Source organism: Eumetopias jubatus, unplaced genomic scaffold, assembly GCF_037043125.1.
Source record: "Eumetopias jubatus isolate StellerSeaLion01/CBP00866 unplaced genomic scaffold, mEumJub1_p1.0 scaffold_16, whole genome shotgun sequence".
In the NCBI taxonomy this organism is placed as follows: domain Eukaryota; kingdom Metazoa; phylum Chordata; class Mammalia; order Carnivora; family Otariidae; genus Eumetopias; species Eumetopias jubatus.
In genome coordinates this window covers 32,294,484-32,309,498 of record NW_028274822.1, presented here as the reverse complement: position 1 = coordinate 32,309,498, position 15,015 = coordinate 32,294,484, and positions in this window count along the sequence as shown.

Here is a 15,015-nt window from a genome sequence, read left to right as displayed (position 1 = left end):
TAAATGTTTATTGGCTGAATAAACTTTGAATGACATCTCAGATTTGATCCAATCTCCTAGGAGCTGGGTACAGTGATCTAGTTTTTAAATTTTGTGAAAGTTGTGATCTTGTTTCATAACATTGCCTGTGGCGGACCTTGAACCTGAGATCCGGTAGAGAGCCCAATCCATATTTATTTATAAGGGTATCAAACCTCCAGAGGTTTGCCTTTCTCTATTTTGTTCTATAGACACTTCACAAAATATTTCTTAGGAATAATAGTGAGAAGAAAAAAAAGAAAAAGAAAGAAGCAGCTTGGGCACAGGGCCTGCTTTGTAAAAAGGCATGCTTCACTTCCTGTTTCAATATGCTAATGTCCCTTGTTTCTTGATCAAACCTGCTTTCGAATTATTTTATATACAATAGCTTCCCACTCTGGAGAGGTGACTAAACTTTAATGGCTGCCTAAGGTCCCCCTGCATCAAAGTACTTAAAGACAGAAATATGGGAACAGAATAGACCATAAAGATAAAATACATTATTAAATGGCATTATTGTCATTGCTATTATTCTCCCATCGAACAAGGAGATGGAGAGCTGAATTGCACACCATATGGTAATTGCTTGGAAGATAACCACAACTTACGGTCACACCTTCAGCATCCAATGACATTGTTTGCTGCATTTCAGGTGCCAGTGTGGCAGAAGGCCAGCCCAGGAAAGATGAACTGGCAGAGAGAGAATGACAGACATTAGGCATAAGTACTTTTCATGTCAAGCCTTTGGCATGTTCATTGTCGAAAAAATCTGTTCTCAGAAATGCCTTCCAAAATACTCAAGTTATGCTATGAAGGCATATGACAACTTCTGCCATCCAGGGATATGTTAATATGGACCAACCTGGGAGATGCCAACTCACAGCCAAGATAATGGGTGATTCCAGATGTCTGTCCAATCCCATTCCTAGTGCCCAAGGGAAGATTGGAAATTTAAAAAAATGAACATTTGTATGGAAGTTTTTAGTGCACAATGATATTCTCTACCAGCGGTCAATTCTGAAAGAGAAAAAGAGAAACTTGAACCTTTACATTTTTGTACAACCTTCCATTGTTAGGATCTAATTTAAATCATAGATTTGAATTATTCCCCTTCCCAACAGTAAGAAGGTGAACTTTTTCAAAAAGGGGAGTCCTACTTTAGATGATTTAAAAAATACCTTAGTTTGAACTGTGTTGTTCAGCTTACTAAATTTTATTTTCACACATGACACTATTTTATTGAATCTTCCCAAGAACATCATCATATAAACATTTTCCATTTTCCCAGGTGAACCACCTTAAGGAAACTGAGAAATGACTTGCCAAAAGTCACTCAACTGGATTTTACTGGGGGTAAAACCCAAATCTGTTTCCCATTTTCAAGTAAAATGATCTTGAACGATCTGGCTTATGTCAGTGAGCTATCACTTATTATAATTTTCTTCTGGGAACCAATTTGGTAGCTCCAATATTGTTAGATTTGGGACTCTAACAAATGGTATGCTCTTTATAAATTATATTTATGGGCTTACATCATATTTGCTTGATCATTAGAAAAATAAATAAGAATGATTATCCCATATTTCAAAAGGTAAAAAGAAGTGCTCAGACATCAAACATGCCCTCACACAACTATTACTCCAGCTGATCTCTTTGACTTAGTTAATATGCCTGTCTTAAAAGAAATAAGCAAATCAAACTCTCTTCTCTACAGTGAGCTAGCCTTTCAAGATGTAATAGGACCTTAAATGTAGAACTACTTTTGGAATTTATTCAGAACAGTAGAAATCTCAATCCAAAAGCACAGCTGAACATTCATGGAGCGTTTCTATTTATCCAAACTTATCCTTGGAAAACACAATTTTGGAATGATAACCGTAATATCTTGGGCAGCAAAATTATCTTATATATAATTGTTTGCTGCTGTCATAGCTGTTGTTGTGTTATATGTACACACAAATACACACGTGAATATGCATATATGAGATTAAAAACACATTTAGAGCTCTAATTGTATTTTGTATGAGTCTTTCACTCTTTCCTGGCTATGAAAATTCCCTAATGAAGAAAGAAAAAAAATAAAGTGTCTCTGTACTGAAGGAATTTATTGACTTGCCACTGTGAACTCAGTCCTTGTCAGGGCACTAAGGTTGTTAGGGGAAAAAAAATAAAAGATGCTTCTTAAGGATGGTGCACTGTCACAGGGAGAATCAAGGCATACTTAAGAAATACAACAAATACAATACATGAGTACATGCTCAATAGGGCACTACAGTTATTTTAATAAATAAAGAGTAGCAGATTCATTAGTGAACATACACACGCGGTACTAGCCCCTGACAAATCACCGAGGCCAGACAAATTGCCCTCTGGCTGCCTGGCCTTTGGGGTTGCAGGAGCCACTCAGTAGCTATTTGCCCAAGTGCACAGAGAAGTCCAGAGGAGTACTGCTCCAGGGTCTCTCAGAATGGCTCTACTCCTTTGCGCTTTGCTGTGGGCTCAGTTGTATCCCACCCAAATTCGTTACATTGAACCCCCAATGTGACTGTATTTAGAGATCATGCCTACAGGGAGGTAATTACAGTTATATGAAGTCATAAAAGGGAGGCCCCGGGTGGCCTTATAAGAAGAGATACCAGAGAGCTCACCCTCTTTGCCATTAGTTAGGAAACACAGTGAGAAGGCCTCTGTCTGCAAACCAGGAAGAGTGCTCTCACCAGGATGCAAAACAGTCATTACCTTGTTTTTGATTTGCCAGCTTCCAAAACTATGAGAAAATAAATCTCGGCTGTTTAAGCCATCCATTCTATGGTATTTTGTTGCAGCAGCCCAAGCGGACTACAACAGGCTTTGTCACTGAGGGCACTGCAAGGGCCTGCTTGACTCATTGACTTAACTCCTGTTTGCTTACCTCACTCCAGCCATATCGACTCCTTTCTTTTTTCTCATATATGTCAGGCAGACTGATGCCATTGGCCACTGTGTATGCTGTATCCCCCATGACCAGCACAGCTTACTCCCTCACCTCTCTCAAGCCTTTTTGTAAATGGCACCTTCTTAGGAAGACTTTACCGACTATCTTAAATTGCAACCCCCTTCAATACTTCCTATCCATTTTCTCCACCTTTCTCCTTTGCATTTATCCAACTTACATTCTATATATTTTACTTATTAATTGTGTTTTTCTCTTTTCTCACTGGAATGAAAGTATCAAAATAGCAAAGATTATCAATTGTTTTGTTCATTGCAAAGGCCTCAATACCTGGCACATTGTACATGCCCAATAAATATGAATCATGTTGAATATCATGTTATCATACAGCTTGTAAAATTCAGAAGGGATAAGAAAAGGTTAATAAGGGTTAGAAACCAGTGGCAAAGGAACAGATGTGGTGTTGTAGTATATAGTTAACTCCCTGATTCAACAAGCAGGTCTTGAGCACATACTGTATACCTGGTCCTAGAATTAGTGACCTCTAGAAGCTCACAGTTACAAAGGAGAGAAAGGAAATGAGGATGAGAAAGAGAGTAGAAGAGAGAATGAACAGAAAAGTAATGAAATGAGAATAAATGTAAGATAGTATTATTCCCTCTTCTTAGTCACAAATCAATTAAAAATCATCCCTTGCTATTATTATTTTCTTTTTATAGTTGTATTAAATAATATACATTGTGTATCAACAGAATGGCAAAGAGAAGAGAAAAGGGTAAAGAATGAAACAATAAAATTATCTTTGGATCACCTCCCAAGTTTAGATTTATTTCTTGATACATACACAAAACCATAGTTAAAATGACAGTAAAAGATACTGAGGAAAAGGGAAAGAAAGAGGAAACCATACATTATATAGATTAAGAAACCATCAAAATGACTGGTCAAAATTAACATAAAAAGACTAAAAGCAAGAAAAATGGAACATCTGGTATACTGAGTCAATAACTGTGGTCTCCTCCAAATGTATCTCAAGAAAGATAACTTCCAGAGTGGGAACTAAGGTTATAAAGGAGAAGTGGATGCTCTTAGAAATTCATTTTATTCACTTTGGAGGGGATAAATTAGGATTAACATAAACATATCTAACACACCATATACTCTCCTTCTCCTTGATATATATTTGTTGTTATTCTTTCAATCCTTGTCCTTCTGGGAATAGAAAGCTTTATGGAGATATAGCAGAAAGAAAAGCTGCTTAATGGGGCACACTACAGCAAACATTATTGATCAATTTTGTTTTACTTGTAAGAATGATTGAATGTGCAAGTAATTCAGATGTCATTTTGTAGCCTGAACATTTTATTTTCTAGAACGTGTGTTTTTGCCGAGAGAATTTATTTGAGAGAAAATAAAGAACCAGAGATGATGTATTGAACAAGAAAAACAAACCATTCTGACAAGAAGATTTGTCTAGGTCACCCTCTTGATTTCATGGCACCATTTTGTATTATCAGTGGTGAGATTTTGCCAGCTCAAGGCTAAAGCAAAGATTCTCTCCCAGCATCTTCCATTTTCCCTTCCTTCCTAAACTCTTTATTCTATTCCATCAAACCACTTCTTTCTGTCTCTTCTGGTGCTTTGAACTTCTTCCTCAAAACTTGCTGTAATAAAAAGATCTGATAAACTCATTTATATTAGGTTGTAAATAATTGACAAACTTTACTTAAAGTGTGGACACACTCTGCCTACACCTTATCCATCTGCAAATACACATGCAACCATCCCCAAACAGCTATGTATTGTAAGAGAGGAAGACTTCCTGGAGAGTTAGGAATTACCTGGTCTTAAGCAATAGAAATGACTTCAATTTGTAATAAGAAGGAATTGAGAAAATTTTCATAAAAAGTAAAAGCACCTGGATTTCTTTGGGGTTGGAACAGAGAGTGCAGGAACACTGTACCTTAGAAGGTTCTTAATCCAGTTTATGTGCTTTAATTTTATCCTATAAGCAAGAAAATCCTCTTAAACAAGAGTAATGACATAAGGTACACAAGATGGTTTGAAATAGATCGAGGCTAGAGAGAAACAGGGAATACAGTGTGGAAGCTCCTATAATTGCCCAAGTAAGGCCTAATAACAGCTTCAATTTTAATAGGGGGTAGGATCATGAGGAGCCAAAGTCACAGGCAGAGAATAGCAATGAGAATGGAAAAGAGACTTGATTAGATAGAAATTGAACTGACAGAACTGAGAGGGCTGAATAAGGGGGATGAAGGAGCAGTAACTGCAGAATCAGAAATGTAGCGCCCTAAGTAGCCATGGTACCATTCTTCTATTTCAACTCTTCGCTATGTAGATGGTAATAGTGAGGTTCAGAAAGTCTAACCAATCTGCCTGCTTAGCAGGACAACAATTTTAGGTACGTTTTCTGCTTTGCAGTTTATGATTTTTCTGTACTTCAACAACAACAAATTCCATGTATGAATTAGGGTCATACAAGGACAATGTGAATGAGTATACATAACACAGGACTATTTTGACGGTAAAAGAATATTTAGGTAGAAATTGCCCACAAGCAGATAGAAATGAGAGATTAAAACTCAGATGAGAGATTAGCAATAAGAATATGTCAATGAGCTCAATTTAAATAGGCTTTGGATTCCAACCCTCAAAAGAGTCTCACCGGCATTTTAGAACAATAGGAACTTGATCGTGGCAATGTAAAAGGAGGGTGGAGCACACATTGGCTGGAATGTTTCTGAACTTGCTTAAAACCAGTGTCTTCCTACTATTCACAAGATAGAGTTCAAATTTGTTAAAATGAATTAAAAGGCTATCCATTATCTAGCCCCCTATCATTCTAGGCTTATCTGTTAGCACTCTCTTATCCCCACTCCATGACCCAAACATAAGAAACTATTATATATGTGCCCAGTATGGATGGATAAAGGAAAAATTCCTGAAGGAATTTTTGAGTCTTAGTCTGAGTTTTGACTGATATATGAAGTGAGCTGAGAAACGGGACTGGAGTTGGTTGAAGGTGAGAAGAGGTTCCACTAAAAAAAAAAAACAAAAAAAAAAAAACAAAAAAAAAAAAACAGGAAAAATCATGGGACATGAGAGAGAACATCCTACTCAAGGAATTTCTCAAGAATAAACAGGACTAGTTTTCTAAAGTGAAAGTGATTGGTGAAAATAGGCAGAAGTAAGACCACGAAAGGCTTGGTATACCGTGAACCATTTTCAAATGATTATCTGTGTTTCTTTCAAAGAAGAATAAACTCACAGAGATTTATGTCTTATTATTTTGGGGGGTTGTGTTCCAAACCTAACATTTTGCTGCCCACAAAGTATTTCTTTTTAAATGTTTAGTGTCAATTTTGAGAAAAGAGATTATTTCATTTTCACAATTTTTAATCCTTTAGAATCACTTCTTCAAATACTATGATGATTTGATGTTTTGATGATTTATTCTACTTGGGATCTGGTATGGACACCATGTTTTTATCACTTTTGTAATCCATTTTCTTTATGTTTTTATGTTCTTTATGTTTTTATGTTTATGGTTTTATGTTCTGTCTCTGGGAGAACCACCTTGCATTGATTTTTACCATATTTTAATGGGTATTTTTGTAGTCATTTCACTCAAGGGAATTCAAAATTCTATTCCTAGGTGATATGTTTTATCACTTCACTAGACTATGAGTTCCTTGAAGTATTTCTCTGTCTTTTATGTTTTCTACATCTAGATAATTGCACAGTGCCTGGAATATAGCAGGAATTCAATAAATGTGTGTTGAATAAGGGAATTTAAGAAACTATGGGATCTCATTCTGCAATAATCTGTAGAGACAATAAGGTATAGAAGAGAACCAAAGGATCACCTCATTAAAAATTAAAGAAACAGGGGCGGCTGGGTGGCCCAGTGATTAAGCGTCTGCCTTCAGCTCAGATCATGATCCTGGGGTCCTGGGATTGAACCCTGCATCAGGCTCCCTGCTCAGTGAGGAGCCTGCTTCTCCCTCTCCCACTCCCCCTGCTTGTGTTCCCTCTCTCGCTGTGTCTCTCTCTGTCAAATAAATAAATAAAATCTTTAAAAAAAAAATTAAAGAAACATTTGTTGATGTTGTATTCATTGTAGAGGCTGCTTTTAAGCAACAGGCTTGAGCAATGGAAATTTGAGCAAGGCAAAGGGCCCACAGTGACTATGGCGCTGAATGCAAACAGACTCATTAAGTGACCTGCCCGAAATAACTATAGGCCCATTAAATGACCAATTAAAACCAAGCACAGTTCCTAAGATTACCAAAAAAGAGAAAATTCCATACTCCCCCATACTCTCATTGTGCCCTGTAACTATAGCCTCTCATCTTGACCCCATGGTAGACAGTCTTTCCTTTGCGGTCCTGCCTGTTTCCCCCTTACCAGTGTATTCAGTAAACTTTTATATCTCTTTTGTTCTGCCCTGAGTGAATTCTTTCACCCCCTGCCCTGCTGGCCCCTATTAAATCCGAATACCCCACATTCAGGCTTGTACAAGTTACCAGGCCCATTAAGAAAAAATACAATACCACAGGCTTCCATTAGCTTAACATTTAGTAAAAATTAAAGAAATTTAGGAATATTGTGAGGGCACTGGGCTAGATATCAGTTTAGTATAAATTACAGTGAAAAGTAAGTGAAAAAATTAATAATCAGAGTGAAAACATTCAAAATAGGGCTGTTCAACCCAAGAAAGGGGTTGTACCCCTGGGAATTCATATGGGAATGTTTTATTGTATTTTTTTAAATGTATTTATTTGTCAGAGAGAGAGAGAGCACAAGCAGGGGGAGCGGCAGAGGGAGAAGCATACTGCCCGCTGAGCAAGGAGCCCCATGAGGGACTCTATCCCAAGAGCCTTGGATCATGACCTGAGCCAAAGGCAGCCTCTTGACCAACTCTTGACTGACTGAGCTACCCGGGCGTCCCAGTAATGGTTTATTTAATAGAGGATTAAATAAGAGAAAATTATCTGAAACTCAGTAACTTCACATATTTTCAATCCAACTGAAAGAAAAATAAATAAATAGATAAATAAACGAATAAATATCAGAAAGTGTGATAGATTATTTCCCAAAATAACTACTTAGGAGTCCCTGAACTTCAATTTTTGTCCCCACGAGCCTGCAGAAAATACTGTTCAGCTTCCTTGGCCACTCAGCTATAGCCTTAGAAATAAGAAAATGGCTGGAGAGAAAAGGCAATGTCAAAAGCTGCGTTCACCTTTCTGGGTTTTATTTTTCTCCAAGATATTGGCTCCCAAAATTGTCACTAACTTGGAAGTTCCTTAATGTTTTCCTACAGATTTACTCTTAATATTTTGTTTCACATTTTTAGTTGTTCTCAGCAGGAATCATAGTCCAAAATATCTAGTCTGCTATTGCTGGAAGAGATACTCCTCAGATGATGTTTTTAAGCCCTTGAATTTCATAGAATTTTGGTGCCAAGAGTTCCAGGGATCAGACTCACTGCCTTAAGATAAGGATATCCTACCTTTGGGATAAAATAATTAGTTAGCAGCACTGAGAGAAAACTAATTATCTGCAGGCAGAAACTTTCCCAAGAGTCTATCCAGAATTAGAATTTACTTTCACAGCCATTGTCAATAAGTAGTAATTCTACTTAGATCTCACACATTCTCTAACTTTAATTCTGTTTTTGGCAGAAAAACCTTTTGAAATCTAAACTTTTTACCCCCTCCCCCAATTCCAGGAAGCAAAACCAGCCTGGGGGCAAATGTTTTGTGCTCAGTGCCCTTCTGGCTCAGTGTTTTCTCCCATGCCTTTTGTTTCATCTTTGTATCTCCTGAGTATTCGAGACTGAAGTGCCTACACTTTCCCCCCATAGATTCCATGTTCTGGAATTTCTTCTTCAAAGACCTTGTTTTGCCCCTAGTATTTGGGGAGTATGTTTGATTTTTTTTTTTTCTTGTGAGTGACTATTTTACATATTGTGGGTGACTAGCATCTTTGATGCCTGGGCATCAAATACCAGTGGCAATCCTCATTCTTCATGGTAGATATTTTGAAATTGTCAACCTTTCCAACCTAAACTGCAGCCATGTTTTAAGATGATGCTTAGGGGTTGGAAGTGGAGATTAGATATTTAATTAGACTTTAAAAAATGCATAGCTTTTTAACTGGGATTGTAGATTCACTTGTTTCTCAAAATAATAGCATTTCTAAACTCAACAAAATGGAAGAGGAAAATAAAAATTTTCAAGGGTCTTTTTCAAAGTATTAGAGTGATATTACACCCTATTATTCCCAATACTTCTGCAACAGTTTTTATACAATCCCAAGTATAAAATGGCCTTTCTTAATAGGAAGAAAAGGTGACACACCATTGCTAAGGCCAACTTCTTGAAGCATGGATGACTAGTGGTCTATGCTAGCAAAATATGCTGGGCTTGCAAATATTATTCTTGCCTTTCTTTTTTCTTTCACATTTCCATTTATAAATGTATATAATTTGCTTGGTAGAGCAGACCAAAGAGTGTTTCTTGGCCAAATTCCCATCTGTTTAGAAATACATCCAGTTCCCCAGGAGTTTAGTTGAGGTCAGATAAGGCACTAGATTGGTTTGGTTTAGTGGTCAAAATAAATAAATAAATTTAGTAAGTAAGTACATACATTTGGCTTGATGTCCAATTTGTTATACATCATAGTTATATGAACAGAAAAGTAATAATTTAAAGGCTCCAATATGTACCACTGGCCAAAAATGGATAAAAGACTCAGCAGAAAAAGAGATTTGCTGTATCAGCAATATTGTTTCCTCTCCCTGTACTGAAAACAGTTCAGTGCTAGCTAGTATAAAGTGAGAAATGGCCTTGAAAAATGTATTCCAACCTCAAGAAGAGTTAAAGATTAAAAATATAGCAACACTGTAAATAGAAAATAAATTATTTTATTACAACCAATAAAGAAACATGGATTTAAAAAGATTAGTTACTATTGGCAATGTAAGAAGGTAATTGGGGGAAGAAATTCTTTTTTTCAATGGCAATCATAAAAGGTGTTGCTCACAGAGGCGAATACAATTGAAATTTGCCAATCTGAATGTAGAAATTAATAATGAAATTTATACTAAATTCATCATAAACCTCACTACCTTTTTAAGGTAAAGCTCACAAGCAACATTCGATATTTTAATGTAAACATTATATATTTTTTATTGCACTTTAATGCTCTTAGATGGTATTGAGATAGGAGGGACTATTCTTCCTTTCTCTGCTATATTATCCTGAATTTTGACTATTATTTAGAATTTTGACTAACTCTTCATTGGTAAGCATTAATTCAAGTTGTAGGTAGTATGTTTACCTCTGGCAAAGTCATTCTACTTCTCATTGTGCCACTGAATTTGTTGTTCTAATGTTTCATAGACCAAAAACCTAGATTGCAAATTTGTTTGTTATGTATGTGTGTGATCTTAGGGTAAATAATCTTTGAATCACATCATGGTCTGAGGTTAATCTACTATGAATAGAAGAAATGAGTGTACAAGCTTCATGATATTTACTTTGGATGCTTATAGACTTTAGATTGAGTCTTTGATTTTTAGAGAATGAAACTTATTAGATAAGAAAGGTTTGGGAAAGTGAAGAAGGAAGATTTTCCTTTCTAGCAATAATAGACTAGGTAATTCAAACCAATATTCCAGCTGACTACAACTAGAAATATTGGACAAAATTTAAATGTCTATGAAGTGTGCATATATGTGTGCAAAAAGCAAAAAGCACCAGATAGCTGACAAAATTGTGAGAAATTCTCAACTTGGTACCAGTGGAAGCAGACAAGGAATTTGATTCCTGCATTTGGGTATGCTTTTCCTTTAGGGGAGTGTAGGTTCCAGAGATGAACCTGGGAAGTAAGGAATACTTTTGACAGCCCAGAGAAGCCAGGGATATAAATATTGATATCTACGGCATTCCAAGGAAAGTGTGATGATCCCTCTTTTGATTGGGATCCCACAAAACAGCATCAAAAAAAAATAAGTGTGAACCCCAAAATAGTAAGGTCCCTTCAAAGGCTGCAGCTCGGGTTCATATACCTTATTTTCTCAAATTAGACAATGATGGCCCTGGATTTCTAGTACTCCCTGGTGTCTAGCAGGAGCAAAGGTAAATCATCTTTGGAGAAAAGCATCACTGTAGGTATCAACTACAATTGTAAATGTTTTTCCTAATGCCATCTCCAGCATACAATTAATAACAGCAAGACTCATTTGGAGATTTAAAAATAAATTGTGAACTTTCTATTCAGAAAAAAAGGCTATAATAGGGGCGCCTGCGTGGCTCAATCGGTTAAGCATCCAACTCTTGATTTTGGCTCAGGTCATGACCTCAGGGTTGTGAGATGGAGTCCTACATCGGGCTCTGCACTGGACGTGCAGCATGCTTAAGATTCTCCCTCTGCCCCTCTGCCCCTATAAAAAAAAAAGAAGAAGAAGAAGAAAGAAAAACTACAATAAACTGTTTTCAAATGCCCTATATATTAGAATTATTAGTCATGCCTTTACAATCTCTGTCCCTGAAATGATGGAGAATTTTTCCAGAGTACTGGAAATTTAACAAAAAAAGTAAAATCCTATAACTAAAAAATGCAGTAACTGAAAAGAGAAACAGGGAATGAGTTTTATGAAAGACTGGACACAGCTAAAGAGATAATTAGTGAACTAGAAGATAATATCTAAAATAAAGAATAGAGAGAAAAGTAGATTAAAAATACAATATAAAATGCATGGAGAATGTAGGAAGAAAGTCTTACTCATCTGTACTTGGAGTCCCAGAAAAGGAGGAGAGCACATGGGGCAAAAGTAATATAATGATATATAAGGTAATATAAAGATAGGATATAATGGATAACGACTTCCAAAAGCAATAAAAGATGACAAGCCACACATACAAGAAGTCCTAAAATGCTTAACCAAGATATAAATCGACATCAAAGCTCATCAGATTTTAATTGTTAAAAAATAAAAACAAAGAGAAAATCTTAAAATCAGCAGATACAGCATCAATTAAGCTGGCATCTGACTTCCACATAAACAACAGAAGCCAAAATATAATGAAATACATTTAAAGCAATAAAGGAAAATAATGTCCAAACTAAAATTCTAAATCTAGCAAAGCTTATCCTTCCAGAGTGAAGGACATTAAAACACGGGGGTTTAAAAAAAAAAAAAAAAAAAAACCCTGAAAAAAATATTATCATCAGAATTGAACTTAAGGAAACAGAAGACTTTTGTTTTGTTTTGTTTTTTTGTTTTTCAGAAGAAAAATCATTCCAAGTGGATGGTAGGCATGCAAGAAGAGCAAGGAAACCAGTAAATTATATTAAATACTGACCTAATAAAACAGCAATAAAAATTACTGAGTTTAAAATATAGTAAGAATTTATATTCATGATCTACAACTGTAGAATATACAGTTTTATGTACACATGGAATTATTCTAGAATTAACACATATGCTGCTGGTCTATAAAGCCAGTTCCATTAAAATTAAAATGATTGAGGATCAGGGGTGGCTGAGTGGCACAGATGATTAAGCGTCTGACTCTTGGTTCCAGCTCAGGTCGTGATTTTAGGGTCGTGAGACTGAGCCTCACATCAGGCTCTGCTCTCAGCACGGAATCTGCTTAGGATTCTCTCTCCTTCTCCTTCTGCCCCTCCTGTTCATGCTCTCTCTCTAAAATAAATAAATAAACTTTAAAAAAAATGAAAGAGGATCATGCAGAGTTCATTTTGTGACTGCAATGTGGTTTAGCTATGTCAATAATAAAAAAATAACTACAGAATCACTTGATTTTTGGAAATTAAGGTATGTACTTCTCACTAATCACAGTTTTGTTGAAGAAATTAAATAAAAATTAGAATACATGTATACCTAGATGAGTGAAAATTATACACCTCAAAAATTGTGGGATATAGCTAAAAATGTGCTTAGAGGGAAATTTATAGTCATAAACATATGGCCATAATCAATAATCTACAAGACCTTTTAAACTCTCGGCTTCCCTGTAGTTAACAAAGCCTGAACGTAATTTTCCAAAGTTAAAAATATGACTCCAGTACAAATACAGAATGAATATATGTCAAAGATTTCTTAAATTACTCATAAGGAAACAAGTAAGCTAATAAAACTTGTCCCAAGAGCATTTGGGTTGGTTATTTTAGGTAATTTTTTAAATGAATATTAGAAATAAAATTACTACATTAAATATAAAACTGGCAATGTCCTACAAGAAAATAATCTTTAAAGCTCTCTTTTATAGCAGAGAGAACCAACAGGTAAATATAGAGCTTAAAACATTTGGGCTTTAATTAAATGGTAAAAAAAGAAAGTCAAACACAGGTACATTTTCTTAAGAGAATTAAATAATCCTTATGTGAGCATGTTAAATGATGGCCCCCAAAATGACCCTGAAAGTACAAGGTAGGTATCTAAGATTTGTTTTTTCTGAGTTTTTTTTTTTTTTTTTTTTGATGGGGAGAGGGGGAGAGAGAGAGAATCTTAAACAGGCTCCACACCCAGCAGAGAGCTCAGCGCCGGGTTCAATTTCACTTAGGACGCTGAGCATGACCTGAATAGAAATCAAGAGGAGGCCATCAAGGTGCCCCCAAGGTATCTAAGATTTGAATGACTTTTCTTAGCACAGGTATTTATAAAATTTAAAGTGCTATGGCAGATGCCAGGAGAAAGCATAATCCTGCCTCCAGGCATTTGTGATGCAGTTTGCAAAGCAAGAGAAGAATCAAGCACAGAATGACACAAATTGTTTTGATTAATGCAATTCATATGTAATAGTTAAATAAATTCTTTAGCTGCAGTGAAAAGAAACCAGGGAACTGTAGCCAACAATCAATGAGAGGGAATTTTCAATCCTTCACAATTCTATATACATGAATCAACGAGATCTCAAACCAAAATGTTCAAATCTACAATCACCTTCCCCTGCAAATTTTTTTTAAAGATGTTATTTATTTATCTGAGAGAGAGCGAATGAGAGATAGCATGAGAGGGAAGAGGGTCAGAGGGAGAAGCAGACTCCCTGCTGAGCAGGGAGCCCGATGTGGGACTCGAGCCCGGGACTCCAGGATCATGACCTGAGCCGAAGGCAGTCACTTAACCAACTGAGCCACACAGGCGCCCTCCCCTGCAAATTTCTCTTACATTTCTCTTGTAGAACCTTGACTGAAACTTCAGAACCTTAATAGGTAAGGAAACTATATAATTAATTTTTTTATTCCTAGCACAGTTCCTGGATTAAAATAGGTTGGTTCTTCATATACATTGACATAATTATTAATCTTTTACATATGACCCTCTTGTATTCTTATCTCTTGACATCCACACATCCTAAATTTTACCATATAGCTAGTCATTTCTTAACTGTGGGTCAGGCCCTATTCAGATGTGCATGCATGAACTTATCTCATCTCCCCAACAACTCTGGGAGTTGGCACTATTTTTCATTCCATTTACAGATGACAAAGCTTAGGGTCAGTGTAGTTAAGACATCTGATCGAAATTATCTACGTTTTAAGGGGGAAAACCAGAATTTCACCTCAGGTATTCTTACTTCTATGCTTTTAATCACTTTTTAAATATGATCTTGAATTCCATCATATGGCAAAATGGAATGAAATAGGTAGAGATTGAAACTTACTTGTTTTTTGTTTCTTTGTTTCTAGTACCCCAGACAGAAAATATAAATAAAACTTAAACCAAGATGGTGGCTATGTGCAAAAGCAAAGAACAACAAAAACAGGATAGTCTTAAACATATCTTCAAGAAGATGAAAGTCAGAAAACAGACCCTATGAACACTTGACCAACAGAAGTCCACTGTCCATCTGTCCATGTCAGCTGCAGGTTTTAGAGGAGCTTACACAAGAAAAGATACTCCAGATAAACATGCTAATCTTAGACTGCATATATGTTATGGACTGAATGTTTGTGTACCCCATCCCCAAATTTCTATGTTGAAATCCTAACCCTGAATGTGATGGTATTAG